The following is a 21,451-nucleotide window of genomic DNA, read 5'->3' on the forward strand; positions in this document are numbered from 1 at the left end:
CGGTCTAGATTTTTTTTTATTGAAGCGCAATTTCTGTAACTGACCCCTAAGTCAGTTATATGTTTGACCAAATACAGCAGTCAAATTTTTAAGTTACGAATTTTGTATGGCCTGCGAACGATTTTACAAATATCCAAATGGTCCTCAGCAGCAAAAAGGTTCCCCACCCCTGACGTATAGGAACCGTTCTGTCAGATGACCTTGGTGCGACTGCCAAGGGTCGATCTATTTCACAAACTCAATCTTTCACACCCCTACACACAGGCCTTAGATTGATCCTACATCACACCCTGACGCAGCCTTTCATGCAACCCAGCAAGCTGCCACCATCTATGACATTTAAATTAATACACCAATTAATTAGGGGCTCATAGAAAACCCCACAGCTCCTCACTTGCAAGTAGGCTCACAGTAGCACGAGCCACACTTCTAGCAAATACACGGTAATGCAAACCGCACTCATAAACTTAAAAAATGGAGGTTACTTGGCTCATAAAGGGCAGAAGGCAAAACTATTAAAGATGTACTTTAATGTACTAAAAATGTACAGTACTTAATTACAAAAAAAAATTGCAAGAAATAAAACATACATAAACGTGCACAAACAAGTTATAAAAATAAAAGGATAAAAGCAGAAAGGATCTTACACAACGAATTGTGTGATAAGCATCCTTTCTGATTTCCCGGGACAGGAAGACGTGGAACACAACCCAATGTTGATCGGATCCCAAATTGTGTCCAAGAAATGTTCTCAATTGTTCCTCTTTATCCCCACTGAAAGAGGGTGGATCTGAGAGGAGTCTCCCTTCTATTCTGTCCCAGCCTTCTAGGAAGGGCCTCATTACCTGTGTGTGCTCCACCTGTCTTACTCAACTGGCAAACATGAAATATTAATAAAATATGGCTTTCTGTCCACACTAATGTATATTCGGCATCCGGCATGTTTTAATAATGTATATATATTATCAAGCTGCTCATTTTGAAACCACACATGACCCAGAGGTCCCAGAAGGTGAGATACTTGTTATGTGGGAATGCTGGTTGTCAGGGGTGGAATGTTTGGACTCCCTACAATGCCCACATTACATGGAATGCAATTATTACAATTATTATGTGATTTGTACCAGAGATGAGTTATTGCTTATGAGATATTTTCTTTATCTTCTGGCATTCTATTTGAAAAGATGCTGGATCCCCGCTGGGCTAGGTTCCATTCTGACTAAGTGTATGCCTTTCCAGGAAACATCTTCATTACCACTTGCAAAGGGCCAGTTTGCTAACATTCAGGTGATAAACTGATTTCCTCCAAGGGGGATAATTATTCTAAATTTGGGCCCAGACCAAACAGCTACTACAGACCATTACAAAGTGGCATGGTAAAATATAAAGAATCACACAACAGGTATAAAAACATACACAGATGGGGGGTGCATGCGCGAAGCCGGAGGAGAAGGACATGCTTCTCTGAGCTCCGTGCCGCGGGCTACAGAATTCCCTCATTAAGCGCTATACCGTCTCCACAAGCCTCCAGATTCCGTGACAAGTTCCACTAAGATGTCCCGTCACAGAGAACGGAGAATACGCCGACCCCTTCACAGACTTTACCCGAACTCTTTAGAAGCGCCGGGCGGTCAACAATGGCGGATCCCTCTTTGGCTCAACCAAGCCCCGCCTCCTCCACAGCTAGTGGATCCATACTGGAGCCCCGAGAACAGCAGCCAGGGCAGACGGAGCTGTTCCGCACGGAGCTTTCGCAAGCAGTGGCAGAATTCACTCGCCAAATCCAGGGGCTGGGGCAACGGGACTTGGAGTCCCGGATCGACGATATTGCAGACGCTCTGGGGACAGATAGAGAGGACATTGATGCGCACACAGTGCAACTAGAGGCACTCGAATCCAAGATCGAGGATCTCGAAAATAGGTCCTGCAGAGGTAACCTTCGGGTAAGAGGTCTGCCGGAGACATACACAGATCTGCCTGCCACCATGACAGCGCTGTTCAGCGCCCTTCTCCCACAGGAGGATCAAAGTCGCCTGAAAATGGACAGAGTCCACAGGGCCTTGGGCAAACCGCGCACCAGTGATCTACCCAGGGATGTTATACTAAAATTTCACCACCCTGAAACCAGGGATCTGATTTTGGCAGCAGACAGAAACATCTCTGAACTGCCAGGCCTCTCGCCATCTGTACACCTTTATGCAGACTTGGCGCCATCTACCCTCCGCTGCGAACTGCGACCAGTCACTCAAGCACTACAGAGGGCACAAGTTAAATACAGATGGGGCTTCCCCTTCGCGCTGTCCTTCCAGCTCAACTCCCGGACCCATGTGGTTTGCTCACTACCGGAGGACCTGGAGGCCTTACAGAAAGCGGGCATACCTCACGACCAAAGAGATGGACCGGACCCGGCCCCCAAGCCTTAAAGACCAGCTAGAGTCTGGACCACAGTGGCCCCGTCATCTGGTTCCGTAAGTCGGTCGCCAAAGACCTGAACTATGCTGACTAAGGTGACCCGATACTCTAAAGATTCAAACTTATTGTTCCAATGTTTCTGAAGATCGCCTCCGCTCTTGTTCTGTTGTACTTTGTTCTTTTAGACAGTCATAACCACTCCCTTGTCGACTTACCTTGTTCCATTGAATCCTCAGCTATGCCTAATTCTCACCTTGATCTGGAGTCCTGCACCAGGGAAGTAGCCTAGTGGACTTTCATGTTGCCTCACCTAAGAGGGTTGATGGAGATGGGGTCTCGTGCCAGTTTTGGACGACATCCCCCCTCATCCAACCTGTTAGAGTTAGCTGACCCGAGTCAGTCAATGTTAGACGTTGCTTTTCATGCAAATGTCATAACTTTTCTTGTTTCTTTGTTTGATTTTTATGTTTTGGATCCAGTATTATGCGGTACTTATAAGTGCTTGACAAGAAGTGCAGAGTTGGTTATCGAGGTAACTGAGCCAGAGAACGTCGCCACCTTTAGCATACATAAGATCCCTTCAATTGTCATGGATCATGTATAAAGTCATGTCACATAATGTAAGGGGTCTAAATTCCCCTAGAAAACGGAAGGCAGCATTCTCAGTTTATTTGAAGCACAAACCAGACGTTCTCTGTCTCCAGGAATCTCACTATACGCCGGGGTCCCACCAGAAATACTTTCACCCGCAGTATACCAGGTTCTATTCGATATCTACTTTCCAGTCTAAGAGTAGGGGTGTGATAACGCTACTAAGAAATTCCTTCCCAATGACAGTTACACAATCAATCCTGGACCCCAATGGAAGATTTGTCATTTTGCTGAGTACATACCAGGAGGAAACGCTCTGCTTGGTTAATGTGTATGCACCTAATGAGGACCCCATCTCATTTTTTAATGAGATGAGCTCTATCATTGACGCACTCACATTTCACAAGGTAATTTGGTGCGGGGACTTTAATTTTACTGTTAACCCTGTATTAGACCGATCTTCCCTTCCTGCCCAACCACGCCCTCGTTCACATGACATCAGAATCTGCAAGGTTCTTGAGACCATGAACATAGCAGATACGTGGAGGGAACACAATGGGCCACAAAGGAGCTATACTTAATACTCGCCCATACATCATGTATATACTCGCATTTATATGATCCTGTCCTCCGTGAGTCTTCTCCCATTTTTGTCATATTCAAGGCATATCCCTTCCTCCTGGTCGGATCATGACATGGTACTGGCCGAGATAGATTGCCCAGGCCGGTCACCCAGGCCTTTTCACTGGAGACTGAACGAGTCTCTGTTATCCAGACCGGGTTTGGTAGATCAGTTACAGGGGAACATTCGCAAATTTTTCAGGGACAACACTACGGATGACTCCGACCCGTTAAATGTGTGGTTAGCCCATAAGGCATTTATGAGGGGGAAACTTATCCAAGTAGCTTCACGAATGAAACGCAAACGTACTGAGGCCCAGAGATCTTTAGAGGCTAAGCTGGAGAGATTGGTTAGGGCTCATGAACGTTCACCTTCCTTGTATTTGCTAAAAGCGGTTAAAGATACTAAATTACAATTAAATACCATTCTATCTAATAACACAGAGAGGGCCTTACGCTGGACAGCCTCATATTATTACCGCTTTGCCAACAAGCCTGATAAAATGCTAGCCTCACAGCTTAAAGCCAAACAGAGGTTAAATCAGGTATTTCAATTGCGTACGGCCACGGGACAACTAACTTCTAACCCTGATATGATCCATCAAGCATTTCATTCCTTCTACCAAAAGCTTTATTCAGCTTTCCCCCCCCCCCCAGAATCCCAGCTATACAGCTTCCTCTCCTCGATCCCTATCCCCCGAGTGACGACTGAGATCTCCTCGTCGCTTGGTAGACCGGTATCTGAGGAGGAGGTTGAGGTAATTATAAAAGATCTCAAATTGGGTAAAGCCCCTGGCCCAGATGGGTTCTCAGCCCTATATTACAAGAAATTTGCCCCACTACTTTCCACCCATATTGCTAAGTATTGCAACCTTCTTCTTCAGGGACGCGCCCCTCCAATTGAGTTTTTGCAGGCCAACATCACAGTTATTCCCAAGCCCAACAAAGACCCTCTAAACCCTTCGAACTATAGGCCAATTTCACTCCTTAATTTAGATAACAAAATCTTCACTTCCATACTAGCCCAACGGTTGAACGCCATTCTATCCGATTTAATACATAAGGACCAGGTGGGGTTCATCCCTGGGAGGGAAGCCCCAGACAGTATTAGAAAAGTATTGAATCTAGTGCAAAGAGCTAACCAGTGTAAAATACCCCTAGTTTTACTGGTGTTAGACATAGAAAAGGCGTTCGACTCAGTCACATGGGATTATTTAAACAAAATTCTGTCCACGATGGGAATCAGTGGCCCCTTCCTTAATGCGATAGGCTCATTGTATTCTAGTCTTGAAGCTAATCTTTAAATTCCCACCTCTAGTCCTTCCCCTATAAAGATTCATAGAGGTACGCGACAGGGCTGCCCCTTATCTCCTGCCCTCTTTGCTCTAGCAATGGAGCCCTTGGCCATACATATTAGAGGCAACCCTGACATAAGCGGAATGACTATAGGTGGGACGGAATACAAACTGAGCCTATTTGCGGATGACTTGCTATTATCCATTACAAACCCCATGGTGTCCCTCCCTAATCTGTTGCTATTGTTGAAGTCCTTTTCAGAGGCTCCAGGCCTTAAAATTAATCATAACAAGTCTGAATTCCTCACCTGCAATGTCCCCCCCCCCCAGCAGAAAGACCAGCTAGTAGATAACTTCCCTTTCCAGCTTATGGCGCAATACATTTCTTACTTAGGGACGTCATTGCCGACCAAACCCGAATTGGTCTACAAATTTAACTTCCCTCCAATGCACAATAAAATTAGACAGGATTTGAAGTCTTGGGCCTCCTTACCGGTATCATGGGTCGGTAGGATCCATATAGTTAAAATGGTAGTACTTCCAAGGCTACTGTACTTGTTTAGAACGCTGCCCGTCCCAGTCCCCTCAGCCGACCTAAAGTCCCTGCAGAAGGATGTCATGAAGTTTGTTTGGGCTAACAAAAGACCTTGCATCACTAAATCCACGATGTGCAAACATAAATCCCAGGGGGAGTTATCAGTGCCAGACTTCCTGAAATACTATAGAGCAGCTAGATTGGTGCAACTCTTTCTAACACATCTGGACAAGAAAAAACAGCCATTATGGGTCCCCCTAGAAATGTCTAACTTGGCACCATATACTTGGACGGCCTTGATATGGACGACATCACCTTTGACGTCGATCGTCCGCAGCACATCCCTCCTATCTCATTATTCGCTGATACTGTGGAGATCAGTAAGGTTCAAATATAAATTGCAGTCCATTCCATCCCCGCTGACCCCGATTTTTGGTAACCCGATGTTTCGTCCGGGTTTGCGTTCCATGTCATTTTATTGGTGGTTCGGCAAGAACCTTACCACGCTGCATAAATTCCTCCGCAGGGGCACCCTAGAATCTAAAAGCGACTTTTTGGAAAAACACTCTCCTTCTAGTGGAGAACATTTTAATGTTAATAGAATTTTCTCCATCCTGAGGTCACTAGTAGGGTCAACCCGGAACATAGACTTTACCCCTTTTGAGAGAATGGCCGCTTACTCTCTGTATAAGCAGGGTCTTTTGTCCAGAGTTTATGGATACCTTGATGTTCACCCAGAGGGGATAAAACTTCCTTACATGTTGGCATGGGAAAGCGACATGGGTACGGAATCCTCCCTCTCCACTTGGTTCCAGCGTTCACAAACACTCACAAAGGGTTCCTGGCAAGTTACCTTAGCTGAAACCTCTATTAAGATCTTGCATAGAACATACATGGTTCCAGCCAGGTTACACCTTATGTACCCTGAGGTATCCCAGAAATGTTTTAGGGGATGTGATGCGGACGGCACGATGCTACACACTTGGTGGACTTGTCCAGTGGTGAGGCGCTTCTGGGATCAGATTTGCTCACTGATTGCTACCATCCTCAATTGTAGATATCTGGCTACGATTTCTCAGTGTTTATTAGGCGACAAACCTTCCGGGTTAACCATGGCTAATTTTAAGTTATCACAATTTATATTGCTAGCAGCAAGAATTCATGTCGCTTTTAAGTGGCGCAAACCCTCACTCAACAAACAAGCAGTTATAGACAGGATCAACAAACTGCTCCTCTGTGAAAGACTCACTGCAATCAGGACAGATACGGTCACTGTATTTGAAAAGGTCTGGGACCCTTGGTTATCATCTACTTTCTCTGTGGACCTCAGATATACCTTCACACTGTAATGCTTTTAATCACAGTTGTTTGGCCGCTCATTGTACCTACTTATGTCTGATACTGATTGATCCGAGTTGTTTATTTTTCTTTTCCTTATTTTTATTGTTAGATATCCTCTGATAACACATATGGATAATGATCTGTATTGCAGTATTATTCTGTACTGTATCTTTATACTGTAATTTTCCTACCTGAAATAAATGATTTTTGAGACTAAAAACATACACAGATAAGAAAAGTTATGAGAAATGTTGTATGTTTCTCACAGTATGTACAGTGCTGCCCATAATTATTCATACCTCTGGCAAATTTTGACTTAAAGTTACTTTTATTCAACCAGCAAGTAATTTTTTTGTCGGGAAATGACATAGGTGTCTCCTAAAAGATAATAAGGCGGTGTACAAGAGGCATTATTGTGGGAAAAAAAAAATCCAGCTTTTATTTACATTTGAGCAAAAAGTGTCCAGTCCAAAATTATTCATACCCTTCTCAATAATCAATAGAAAAGCCTTTATTGGCTATTACAGCAATCAAACACTTCCTATAACTGCAGACCAGCTATTTTTGCCCATTCATCTTTAGCAATGAGCGCCAAATCTTTCAGGTTGGAGGGTCTTCATGCCATCACCCTGATCTTTATCTCCCTCCACAAATTCTCAATTGGATTATGGACTCTGGCTGGGCCACTCCAAAACATTAATGTTGTTGTCTGCTAACCATTTCTTCACCAATTTTGCTGTGTGTTTTGGGTTATTGTCATGCTGAAATGTCCACTGGTGCCCAAGGCCAAGTTTCTCTGCAGACTGGCTGATGTCATTGAGAATCCTCATGTATTGTACTTTTTTCATGGTGCTGTTTACTGTGACTAGGTTCCCTGGTCCATTGGCTGAAAAACACCCCCACAGCATTAGGTTCCCACCACCATGTTTGACAGTGGGCATGGTGTTCTTTGGTTGAAGGCTTCTCCTTTTTTACGCCAAATGAAGGAAACAAATTGTGGCCAATCAGTTCAATTTTTGTTTCATCTGACCATAACACAGAAGACCAGAAGTCTTCTTCTTTGTCCAGATGAGATTTTGCAAAGGCCAAGCGAGCTTTTGTGCACCTGGTCTGTGGATTGATTCATCTGTGGAACCCAGCAGTGTGCAGTGTCCGTTGGATTGTCTGCCTTGAGACATTGCCACCATCAGATTCCCCAGGATGGCCTTGGTGGTGATCCTTGGATTCTTTTTCACCTCTCTAACTATCCTCCTGGCCAGCACAGGTGTCACTTTTGGCTTCCGGCCATGTCCTCTGAGATTTTCCACAGTGCGGAACATTTTGTATTTTTTGTTTAAATGTAAATAAAAGCTGAGAAATGTTTTTTTTTTCCACATGCCTCTTGTACATCATCTTATTATCTTTTGGGAGACACCTATGTCATTTCCCGTCAAAAAATTACTTGCTGGTTGAATAAAAGTAACTTTAAGTCAAAATTTGCCAGGGGTATGAATAATTATGGGCAGCACTGTATTACTTATTTTATATAATTTTGAACCTTTTTATAAAATGTTTAATCATCTGGAAATCCTATTCAAAGAATATAGCGGAGTGTGAGAGTCTGTAATCCCACAGGATTACCTCCAAGCCAACATAGGGAGCTGCCCCAGATGTATGCAGCAATCTGGAGGAAGCTAGAACCCAGAGGTGAAAAGTAGACGTGTACAGTGTTGAGTAGTTGGAGCTGAGCTGTTAAATCAGGAGGCTATGCAAAAAGCTCTCTCTCCACCAGCAACTGAGCAGGCCACAGACTCAGGTGGAAACAAGACCAAGAGACTCCCACATTTGTTCAACAGCAGCGACAGCAACCAGCAGGTGTCACATGCAGTGTATACCTCAGATCACCAGGGAACCTAGAAAGGGACAAATCGAGCAAGGAGTAGCAGATGCCCACTCAACAGCTGGGGACGTACAGAACAGAGCCAGGCCCCAAAATTCAACAGGTCCAGTATTTGGTTGTGGGTGGACTGCCAGACTAACTCAGGTACCGACCGGCGTGAGGTCAGGTATCTGGTTAGTCTTCCCTGGGAGGGGGAGATGTGTGGCGAAACCAACCTCGCCACTGGGTTTTGGAGGGGCCTGGTTGCCAGCCTCTTGCCCCAGGATTATGGCCTATACTAACTTTGAAGGAGAAGACAGACCGGCCGCACGGCTTAAATCTGTGGAACTGTTTTGGGCAGGAAAGCCATGCTTGCGGCCGGCCAAATGTGACTTCCATGGAATTCGTGAACCCCTGCTCGGATCTAGGTGATTTTGGGATATGTTGTTCACCCAGATCAGAGCTATCCATGGATGTATACATTATGGGGATGTGTGGAGTTTTGAGGTGTTTTCTGTGTGTAGGGGAAAAATGTGTGTGTTCTGTTTGTGAGGGATTAAGTTAGCCCATTATGCTTGGCAATTGTATTTTGTTGTTAAAATCCACTCTCATATACTGTATGTCTCGACCTATTTGCCACAGACCAGATAATAAGGTATAAAATATATATAAATGGGACACTGATAAAAACGAGCTTCTGGTACAGAATCGTATCACATACAAAATGAAAAAAAAAAAATAATGAAAAATAGTAAAAAATTAAATGTAGTCAGATTTGTTTATCCCTTATTGACTACAATAATATTAATTAAGGTGTATGACTACTAATATATATTCAATGCGATTATGACTCTTTTATCTAGATAGGGCCCCCTTTTTTAAGGTCATGACCCTATTTCTCTTTTATCATGCTTGTTACCTAGATGCCATTTGTCTGTTGATAGTTTGGTGTGTTTTCTTTGTCCACATCCGTAGGGACAAGACTCTGCACCAAATTCTAATAAGTGCACTGATACGTGTGTATATACTGTATGTGATTTTTCTTACAACACGGTTACAGATACAGTTGTAGACATAGAGATATTCCTGCCTCCAAATCTATGCTCTGACCCTATCTGAATACATTTTATTTTTTACTATTTTTCATTATTTACAGTATTCTTTTTCATTTTGTACGTGATACGACTCTGTACCAGAAGCTCGTTTTTATCAGTGTCCCATTATAAGGTATATATTATATCTTATGATCTGGTGTGTGGCAAATAGGTTGAGATATATATGCGAGTGGATTTTATTTTTGTTGTTATAATAACAGGGTTGATATTATCGATGGAATGCGAATAGTATGGATAGTATATTATGACTTTGCACAACAAGCTTAGCCTTATCTTTTCCCCCCTTAATGGTATATCTTATATATCTTATATTTCATACTGCGGCCCTGGGTGAACATGCCCAGGTAGTTTTATAAATAGATTCTACCATTGCCCTATTTTTTCTTTTCTCTTCAAGGGAGATATCCGCTAGCCCAACTCCGCTATGTCAGTTCCGGATGGTGAAACGCATCACTGCGTTCCACAGTCAGCTGGGCAAACTCCAACCCTCCACTTCCGGCCTGGGTGATTACTTTTGCGTTCCACCCGGAACGGAAATGATGTATTGGGACGATAGGGAAACTGCCTCCTGGCCGATCCATCTGTCTCCTCGCATCAGATAAGAAGTGGCACTGCCGGTTTATGGACGGGGTCCTTCTGAAATATGTCAATCAGTCTTTAGCGCCGTTTGACCGAAACATAGTACGGAGGCTCTTGCGTTCCACCAGGAGCGTACTAGCCGTCACTTCCGATTCCGGTTTGAGAGGCGCGAAAAACGCCAATTTTTTTATTGATTGGCACATGTATAAATATGTATGCATTTGTAAGATGTATATTCTGCATTTGCTCCTGAGGAAGGGGAACCTCTGTCCCCGAAATGCGTTTAGCCACGTATCTTTGCTGAATAAAGTGACTGATCTGAAGCCTTCACGCTGTGCTGCCATCTGTCACCACCACTCCACATGCGATCCTGGCCGGGTGGGTTTTGGTCACAGGTGTTATGTGCTTATCCTGATGACCACCCCACTAGTGAAGTGAATGCATGAATATTTTAATAACTCTACATTTTATTCAGCTAATTATTACATTTTTTATGGATGTATGTCTTATTATCCATATAACCATTTTTAAATCCCTACACCAGTGGTGCGACCCCTGATGCCTAGCACTACTTTCACTCTTCGGCACCGAGTGACATAACCTAGTCAGTGTGCTTCCACGATTAATCACAATTTTTATATTAGACCTCAATTGTCTATTTTCCATGTACTTGTCTAATTGTATTATTGCCTATTTTAGACATTCATACTATTGACGGAGTGGCGCTCACCTTCTCCCCCTTCTTTTCCTCCCCGCCTTCACTTAGCAGTGGGTGATGTGCAGAACAGTGGTTTATTCACGGCAAAAATGGTAAAATGTCACCCAAGAATGTAATTGACGCTTTTGCACCCTGGTCCCTATTTTGCTGTGCTTGTTCCTCTATGTGACCATTGCCTCTTCCTCCAAACTGCATACGTCACTCGCATGACCTTGATTGCATGTGGGGTCTAGTACCTCATCATCCTCCACATCATCTTCCACCCACTCTTTACCCCTGCCCTCCTTGTTGATCTGCAGACTGCAGAAAGCTGCAGCAGTTGGCACCTGTGTTTCATCATCATCAGAGATGTGCTGTGGTGGTCTTCCCATGTCCTCATCTTGAAACATCTTGAAACATAAGTGGTTGGGCATCCGTGCACTCAATCTTTTCCATATCTGGTGCAGGGCTATGTGGATCGCCCACGGAAATCCTGCCAGCAGAGTCATCAAAAAGCATAAAAGCCTGGTGCATGACTTGCGGCTCAGACTGCTTGCCTGATTTGCAAGGGGGTGAGTTGAAAGACAGATGGCCATGGACTGTAGGTGCCAACTCTTTCGGCAGGGGACTGGATGGGAGACAATGTGAAGGAACTGTAGGCACTGTCAGCCCCCCAATCTACTATAGTGTGTACTCGTTCTGGCCTCACCATTTGTACTGTCCTAAATGCAGTGTAAGCTGCAAATGTACATTCTAGCACACAAGATGAGCATTTGTCACCCAACAATGTAATTAATGAGTTAGTGAAATGTATTTCCTTGTCCACTAGGTAGAGCAGCCAAAAAATTTTGAATTTCACCCAACAATGTAACAAATTAGTGAAATATATTTCCCTTTCCCTTGCACAAAATGGGTGTTTTTTTTAAACCAAGAATATAACTGCAGTATTTAAAGCTTGTATTTGACTATCACAAATGCAGGAAAGGCCCCAGTCAGCTGTAGGGTCTTGTGCAAAATGGGTGGTTTTTAAACTCAGAATATAAATACAGTATTTAAAGCTTGCTTTGGACTGTCAGAAATGCAGCAAAAGCCGCAAATGAAGTGTCTTGCACAAAATGGGTGTTTTTTTCAAAACCAAAATATAACAGCAATATTTCGCGCTTGTATTGGACTCTCAGAAATGCAGCACAGGCCTCAAATGTAGTGTTTTGCACAAAATTGTTGTTTTTTTAAACTCATAATATAATTGCAGTATTTAAACCTTGTATTTCACTGTGACAAATGCAGCAAAGGCCAAAGATGTAGGGTCTTGCACAAAATGGGTGTTTTTTTTTAAACCCAGAATATAACTGCAGCATTTAAAGCTTGTAATGGACTGTGACAAATGCAGCAAAAGCCCCAGATGTAGTATCTTGCACAAAAGGGGTGTTTTTTTAAACCCAGAATATAACTGCAGTATTTAAAGCTTGTATTTGCCTGTCACGAATGCAGGAAAGGCCCCAGACGTAGGGTATTGCACAAAATGGGTGTTTTTAAACCCAGAATATAACAGCAGTATTTAAAGCTTGTATTTGACTGTGACAAATGCAGCAAAGGCCCCAGATTTAGGGTCTTGCACAAAATGGGTGTTTTTTTTTTTAAACCCAGAATATATTTGCAGTATTTAAAGCTTGTATTTGACTGTGACAAATGCAGCAAAGGCCCTAGATGTAGGATCTTGCATAAAATGGGTGTTTTTTTTTTAAACCCAGAATATAACTGCATTATTTAAAGCTCGTTTTGGAAAGACAGAAATGCAGCAAAGACCCCAGATGTGGGGTCTTGCACAAAATTGGTGTTTTTTTTTAAACCCAGAATATATTTGCAGTATTTAAAGCGAGTATTTGACTGTGACAAATGCAGCAAAGGCCCTAGATGTAGGGTCTTGCACAAAATGGGTGTTTTTTTTTTAAACCCAGAATATAACTGCAGTATTTAAAGCTTGTATTTGCCTGTCACAAATGCAGGAAAGGCACCAGATGTAGGGTATTGTACAAAATGGGTGTTTTTTTTAAAAACCCAGAATATAACTGCAGTATTTAAAGCTAGTATTTGCCTGTCACAAATGCAGGAAAGGCCCCAGATGTAGGGTATTGCACATAATGGGTGTTTTTTTTTTTAACCCAGAATATAACTGCAGTATTTAAAGCTTGCATTTGCCTGTCACAAATGCAGGAAAGGCCCCAGATGTAGGGTATTGCACAAAATGGGTGTTTTTTTTAGACCCAGAATATAATTGCAGTATTTAAAGCTTGTATTTGACTGTGACAAATGCAGCAAAGGCCCCAGATGTAGGGTTTTGCACAAAAAAGGTGTTTTTTTTAAAACCCAGAATATAACTGCATTATTTAAAGCTCGTTTTGGAAAGACAGAAATGCAGCAAAGACCCCAGATGTAGGGTCTTGCACAAAATGGGTGTTTTTTTTTTTAAACCCAGAATATAACTGCAGCATTTAAAGCTTCTATTGGACTGTGACAAATGCAGCAAAAGCCCCAGATGTAGTATCTTGCACAAAAGGGGTGTTTTTTTAAACCCAGAATATAACTGCAGTATTTAAAGCTTGTATTTGCCTGTCACAAATGCAGGAAAGGCCCCAGATGTAGGGTATTGCACAAAATGTTTTTTTTTTTTTTTTTAAACCCAGAATATAACTGCAGTATTTAAAGCTTGTATTTGCCTGTCACAAATGCAGGAAAGGCCCCAGATGTAGGGTATTACACATAATGGGTGTTTTTTTTTAAACCCAAAATATAACTGCAGTATTTAAAGCTTGTATTTGCCTGTCACAAATGCAGGAAAGGCCCTAGATGTAGGGTCTTGCACAAAATAGGTGTTTTTTTTAAACCCAGAATATATTTGCAGTATTTAAATCTCGTTTTGGAAAGACTGAAATGCAGCAAAGACCCCAGATGTAGGGTCTTGCACAAAATTGGTGATTTTTTTTTTAAACCCAGAATATATTTGCAGTATTAATTTGACTGTGACAAATGCAGCAAAGGCCCTAGATGTAGGGTCTTGCACAAAATGGGTGTTTTTTTTTAAACCCAGAATATAACTGCAGTATTTAAAGCTTGTATTTGCCTGTCACAAATGCAAGAAAGGCACCAGATGTAGGGTATTGCACATAATGGGTGTTTTTTTTTAACCCAGAATATAACTGCAGTATTTAAAGCTTGCATTTGCCTGTCACAAATGCAGGAAAGGCCCCAGATGTAGGGTATTGCACAAAATGGGTGTTCTTTTAGACCCAGAATATAATTGCAGTATTTACAGCTTGTATTTGACTGTGACAAATGCAGCAAAGGCCCCAGATGTAGGGTTTTGCACAAAATAGGTGTTTTTTTTTAAACCCAGAATATAACTGCATTATTTAAAGCTTGTTTTGGAAAGACAGAAATGCAGCAAAGACCCCAGATGTAGGGTCTTGCACAAAATTGGTGTTTTTTTTTAAACCGAGAATATATTTGCAGTATTTAAAGCGTGTATTTGACTGTGACAAATGCAGCAAAGGCCCTAGATGTAAGGTCTTGCACAAAATGGGTGTTTTTTTTAAACCCAGAATATAACTGCAGTATTTAAAGCTTGTATTTGCCTGTCACAAATGCAGGAAAGGCCCCAGATGTAGGGTATTGCACATAATGGGTGTTTTTTTTTAAACCCAGAATATAAGTGCAGTATTTAAAGCTTTCATTTGCCTGTCACAAATGCAGGAAAGGCCCCAGATGTAGGTTATTGCACAAAATGGGTGTTTTTTTTAGACCCAGAATATAATTGCAGTATTTAAAGCTTGTATTTGACTGTGACAAATGCAGCAAAGGCCCCAGATGTAGGGTATTACACATAATGGGTGTTTTTTTTAAACCCAGAATATAACTGCAGTATTTAAAGCTTGTATTTGCCTGTCACAAATGCAGGAAAGGCCCTAGATGTAGGGTCTTGCACAAAATGGGTGTTTTTTTTAAACCCAGAATATATTTGCAGTATTTAAAGCTTGTATTTGACTGTGACAAATGTAGCAAAGGCCCTAGATGTAGGGTCTTGCACAAAATAGGTGTTTTTTTTTAAACCCAGAATATAAATGCAGTATTTAAAGCTCGTTTTGGAAAGACTGAAATGCAGCAAAGACCCCAGATGTAGGGTTTTGCACAAAATTGGTGTTTTTTTTAAACCCAGAATATATTTGCAGTATTTAAAGCGTGTATTTGACTATGACAAATGCAGCAAAGGCCCTAGATGTAGGGTCTTGCACAAAATGGGTGTTTTTTTTAAACCCAGAATATAACTGCAGTATTTAAAGCTTGTATTTGCCTGTCACAAATGCAAGAAAGGCACCAGATGTAGGGTTTTGCACAAAATAGGTGTTTTTTTTTAAACCCAGAATATAACTGCATTATATAAAGCTCGTTTTGGAAAGACAGAAATGCAGGAAAGACCCCAGATGTAGGGTCTTGCACAAAATTGGTGTTTTTTTTTAAACCCAGAATATATTTGCAGTATTTAAAGCATGTATTTGACTGTGACAAATGCAGCAAAGGCCCTAGATGTAGGGTCTTGTACAAAATGTTTATTTTTTTTTAAACCCAGAATATAACTGCAGTATTTAAAGCTTGTATTTGCCTGTCACAAATGCAAGAAAGGCACCAGATGTAGGGTATTGTACAAAATGTTTTTTTTTTTTTTTCTAAACCCAGAATATAACTGCAGTATTTAAAGCTTGTATTTGCCTGTTACAAATGCAGGAAAGGCCCCAAATGTATGGCATTGCACATAATGGGTGTTTTTTTTAAACCCAGAATATAACTGCAGTATTTAAAGCTTGTATTTGCCTGTGACAAATGCAGCAAAGGCCCCAGATGTAGGGTCTTGCACAAAATAGGTGTTTTTTTTTAAACCCAGAATATAACTGCATTATTTAAAGCTCGTTTTGGAAAGGCAGAAATGCAGCAAAGACCCCAGATGTAGGGTCTTGCACAAAATTGGTGTTTTTTTTTAAACCCAGAATATATTTGCAGTATTTAAAGCTTGTATTTGCCTGTCACAAATGCAGGAAAGGCCCCAGATGTAGGGTATTACACATAATGGGTGTTTTTTTTAAACCCAGAATATAACTGCAGTATTTAAAGCTTGTATTTGCCTGTCACAAATGCAGGAAAGGCCCTAGATGTAGGGTCTTGCACAAAATGGGTGTTTTTTTTTAAACCCAGAATATAACTGCAGTATTTAAAGCTTGTATTTGCCTGTCACAAATGCAAGAAAGGCACCAGATGTAGGGTATTGCACATAATGGGTGTTTTTTTTTAACCCAGAATATAACTGCAGTATTTAAAGCTTGTATTTGACTGTGACAAATGCAGCAAAGGCCCCAGATGTAGGGTTTTGCACAAAATAGGTGTTTTTTTTTAAACCCAGAATATAACTGCATTATTTAAAGCTTGTTTTGGAAAGACAGAAATGCAGCAAAGACCCCAGATGTAGGGTCTTGCACAAAATTGGTGTTTTTTTTTAAACCCAGAATATATTTGCAGTATTTAAAGCGTGTATTTGACTGTGACAAATGCAGCAAAGGCCCTAGATGTAGGGTCTTGCACAAAATGGGTGTTTTTTTTAAACCCAGAATATAACTGCAGTATTTAAAGCTTGTATTTGCCTGTGACAAATGCAGCAAAGGCCCCAGATGTAGGGTCTTGCACAAAATAGGTGTTTTTTTTTAAACCCAGAATATAACTGCATTATTTAAAGCTCGTTTTGGAAAGGCAGAAATGCAGCAAAGACCCCAGATGTAGGGTCTTGCACAAAATTGGTGTTTTTTTTTTAAACCCAGAATATATTTGCAGTATTTAAAGCTTATATTTGCCTGTCACAAATGCAGGAAAGGCCCCAGATGTAGGGTATTACACATAATGGGTGTTTTTTTTAAACCCAGAATATAACTGCAGTATTTAAAGCTTGTATTTGCCTGTCACAAATGCAGGAAAGGCCCTAGATGTAGGGTCTTGCACAAAATGGGTGTTTTTTTTTAAACCCAGAATATAACTGCAGTATTTAAAGCTTGTATTTGCCTGTCACAAATGCAAGAAAGGCACCAGATGTAGGGTATTGCACATAATGGGTGTTTTTTTTTAACCCAGAATATAACTGCAGTATTTAAAGCTTGTATTTGACTGTGACAAATGCAGCAAAGGCCCCAGATGTAGGGTTTTGCACAAAATAGGTGTTTTTTTTTAAACCCAGAATATAACTGCATTATTTAAAGCTTGTTTTGGAAAGACAGAAATGCAGCAAAGACCCCAGATGTAGGGTCTTGCACAAAATTGGTGTTTTTTTTTAAACCCAGAATATATTTGCAGTATTTAAAGCGTGTATTTGACTGTGACAAATGCAGCAAAGGCCCTAGATGTAGGGTCTTGCACAAAATGGGTGTTTTTTTTAAACCCAGAATATAACTGCAGTATTTAAAGCTTGTATTTGCCTGTCACAAATGCAGGAAAGGCCCCAGATGTAGGGTATTGCACATAATGGGTGTTTTTTTTAAACCCAGAATATAAGTGCAGTATTTAAAGCTTTCATTTGCCTGTCACAAATGCAGGAAAGGCCCCAGATGTAGGTTATTGCACAAAATGGGTGTTTTTTCTAGACCCAGAATATAATTGCAGTATTTAAAGCTTGTATTTGACTGTGACAAATGCAGCAAAGGCCCCAGATGTAGGGTATTACACATAATGGGTGTTTTTTTTAAACCCAGAATATAACTGCAGTATTTAAAGCTTGTATTTGCCTGTCACAAATGCAGGAAAGGCCCTAGATGTAGGGTCTTGCACAAAATGGGTGTTTTTTTTAAACCCAGAATATATTTGCAGTATTTAAAGCTTGTATTTGACTGTGACAAATGTAGCAAAGGCCCTAGATGTAGGGTCTTGCACAAAATAGGTGTTTTTTTTTAAACCCAGAATATAAATGCAGTATTTAAAGCTCATTTTAGAAAGACTGAAATGCAGCAAAGACCCCAGATAGTAGGGTTTTGCACAAAATTGGTATATTTTTTTAAACCCAGAATATATTTGCAGTATTTAAAGCGTGTATTTGACTATGACAAATGCAGCAAAGGCCCTAGATGTAGGGTCTTGCACAAAATGGGTGTTTTTTTTAAATCCAGAATATAACTGCAGTATTTAAAGCTTGTATTTGCCTGTCACAAATGCAAGAAAGGCACCAGATGTAGGGTTTTGCACAAAATAGGTGTTTTTTTTTAAACCCAGAATATAACTGCATTATATAAAGCTCGTTTTGGAAAGACAGAAATGCAGCAAAGACCCCAGATGTAGGGTCTTGCACAAAATTGGTGTTTTTTTTTAAACCCAGAATATATTTGCAGTATTTAAAGCATGTATTTGACTGTGACAAATGCAGCAAAGGCCCTAGATGTAGGGTCTTGTACAAAATGTTTATTTTTTTTTTAAACCCAGAATATAACTGCAGTATTTAAAGCTTGTATTTGCCTGTCACAAATGCAAGAAAGGCACCAGATGTAGGGTATTGTACAAAATGTATTTTTTTTTTTTTTTCTAAACCCTAGAATATAACTGCAGTATTTAAAGCTTGTATTTGCCTCTTACAAATGCAGGAAAGGCCCCAGATGTATGGCATTGCACAAAATGGGTGTTTTTTTTAAACCCAGAATATAACTGCAGTATTTAAAGCTTGTATTTGCCTGTGACAAATGCAGCAAAGGCCCCAGATGTAGGGTCTTGCACAAAATAGGTGTTTTTTTTTAAACCCAGAATATAACTGCATTATTTAAAGCTCGTTTTGGAAAGGCAGAAATGCAGCAAAGACCCCAGATGTAGGGTCTTGCACAAAATTGGTGTTTTTTTTTAAACCCAGAATATATTTGCAGTATTTAAAGCTTGTATTTGCCTGTCACAAATGCAGGAAAGGCCCCAGATGTAGGGTATTACACATAATGGGTTTTTTTTTTAAACCCAGAATATAACTGCAGTATTTAAAGCTTGTATTTGCCTGTCACAAATGCAGGAAAGGCCCTAGATGTAGGGTCTTGCACAAAATGGGTGTTTTTTTTAAACCCAGAATATATTTGCAGTATTTAAAGCGTGTATTTGACTGTGACAAAAGCAGCAAAGGCCCTAGATGTAGGGTCTTGCACAAAATGGGTGTTTTTTTAAACCCAGAATATAACTGCAGTATTTAAAGCTTGTATTTGCCTGTCACAAATGCAAGAAAGGCACCAGATGTAGGGTATTGTACAAAATGTTCTTTTTTTTTTTTTTCTAAAAATATAACTGCAGTATTTAAAGCTTGTATATGCCTGTCACAAATGCAGGAAAGGCCCCAGATGTATGGCATTGCACATAATGGGTGTTTTTTTTAAACCCAGAATATAACTGCAGTATTTAAAGCTTGTATTTGCCTGTCACAAATGCAGGAAAGGCCCCAGATGTAGGGTCTTGCACAAAATAGGTGGTTTTTTTTAAACCCAGAATATAACTGCAGTATTTAAAGCTTGTATTTGCCTGTGACAAATGCAGCAAAGGCCCCAAATGTAGGGTTTTGCACAAAATAGGTTTTTTTTTTTTAAACCCAGAATATAACTGCATTATTTAAAGCTCGTTTTGGAAAGGCAGAAATGCAGCAATGACCCCAGATGTAGGGTCTTGCACAAAATTGGTGTTTTTTTTTAAACCCAGAATATATTTGCAGTATTTAAAGCATGTATTTGACTGTGACAAATGCAGCAAAGGCCCTAGATGTAGGGTCTTGCACAAAATGGGTGTTTTTTTAAACCCAGAATATAACTGCAGTATTTAAAGCTTGTATTTGCCTGTCACAAATGCAAGAAAGGCACCAGATGTAGGGTATTGTACAAAATGTTTTTTTTGTTTTTTTTTTAAACCCAGAATATAGCTGCAGTATTTAAAGTTTGCATTTGCCTGTCACAAATGCAGGAAAGGCCCCAGATGTAGGGTATTGCACAAAATGGGTGTTTTTTTAAAACCCAGAATATAACTTCAGTATTTAAAGCTTGTATTTGCCTGTCACAAATGCAGGGAAGGCCCCAGATGTAGGGTATTGCACAAAATGGGTGTTTTTTTAGATCCAGAATATAATTGCAGTATTTAAAGCTTGTATTTGACTGTGACAAATGCAGCAAAGGCCCCAGATGTAGGGTCTTGCACAAAATAGGTGTTTTTTTTAAACCCAGAATATAAATGCAGTATTTAAAGCTTGTATTTGACTGTGACAAATGCAGCAAAGGCCCCAAATATAGGGTCTTGCACAAAATTGGTGTTTTTTTTAAACCCAGAATATATTTGCAGTATTTAAAGCGTGTATTTGACTGTGACAAATGCAGCAAAGGCCCTAGATGTAGGGTCTTGCACAAAAATGTTGTTTTTTTTAAAACCCAGAATATAACTGCAGTATTTAAAGCTTTTAATTGCCTGTCACAAATGCAAGAAAGGCACCAGATGTAGGGTATTGTGCAAAATGTTTTGTTTTGTTTTTTTAAACCCAGAATATAACTGCAGTATTTAAAGCTTGTATTTGCCTGTCACAAATGCAGGAAAGGCCCCAGATGTAGGGTATTGCACATAATGGGTGTTTTTTTTTAGATCCAGAATATAATTGCAGTATTTAAAGCTTGTATTTGACTGTGACAAATGCAGGAAAGGCCCCAGATGTAGGGTATTGCACAAAATGGGTATTTTTTTAGATCCAGAATATAATTGCAGTATTTAAAGCTTGTATTTGACTGTGACAAATGCAGCAAAGGCCCCAGATGTAGGGTCTTGCACAAAATAGGTGTTTTTTTTAAACCCAGACTATAAATGCAGTATTTAAAGCTTGTATTTGACTGTGACAAATGCAGCAAAGGCCCCAAATGTAGGGTTTTGCACAAAATTGGTGTTTTTTTAAACCCAGAATATAACTGCAGTATTTAAAGCTTGTATTTGTCTGTCACAAATGCAGTGCAGGGCGCAAATGTACATTTTAGCAAAAAAGAAATAATTGTCCCCACAGAATCTAACAGATAGATTTACTTGGATTGTACTTTACAGAAAAAAAATGTGACCCCCTAGGTCCCTGAACTCACAGAACGATTCTCTATTTTATTTTGCCTTCCCATGGCACATATGCAGTGCAGGTGCACTTAAAAAATGGGTATATGTTGCCCACTGAACTAAAAGAATAGGGTTAGATTATTGTCCCTGGCACATATGCTGTGTTGGTGCACTGAACATGCACAAAATGGCCGCTGCGGCCCACCTAACTAACAGATGGAAAAAAAGATCTGTGTCACTGGGCTCAGGGTAGGGTAAAAAATCGTTGCACTGCACCCACAAAACAAAATC

The sequence above is a fragment of the Bufo gargarizans genome, chromosome 2 (assembly GCF_014858855.1).
Source record: "Bufo gargarizans isolate SCDJY-AF-19 chromosome 2, ASM1485885v1, whole genome shotgun sequence".
Lineage (NCBI taxonomy): Eukaryota > Metazoa > Chordata > Amphibia > Anura > Bufonidae > Bufo > Bufo gargarizans.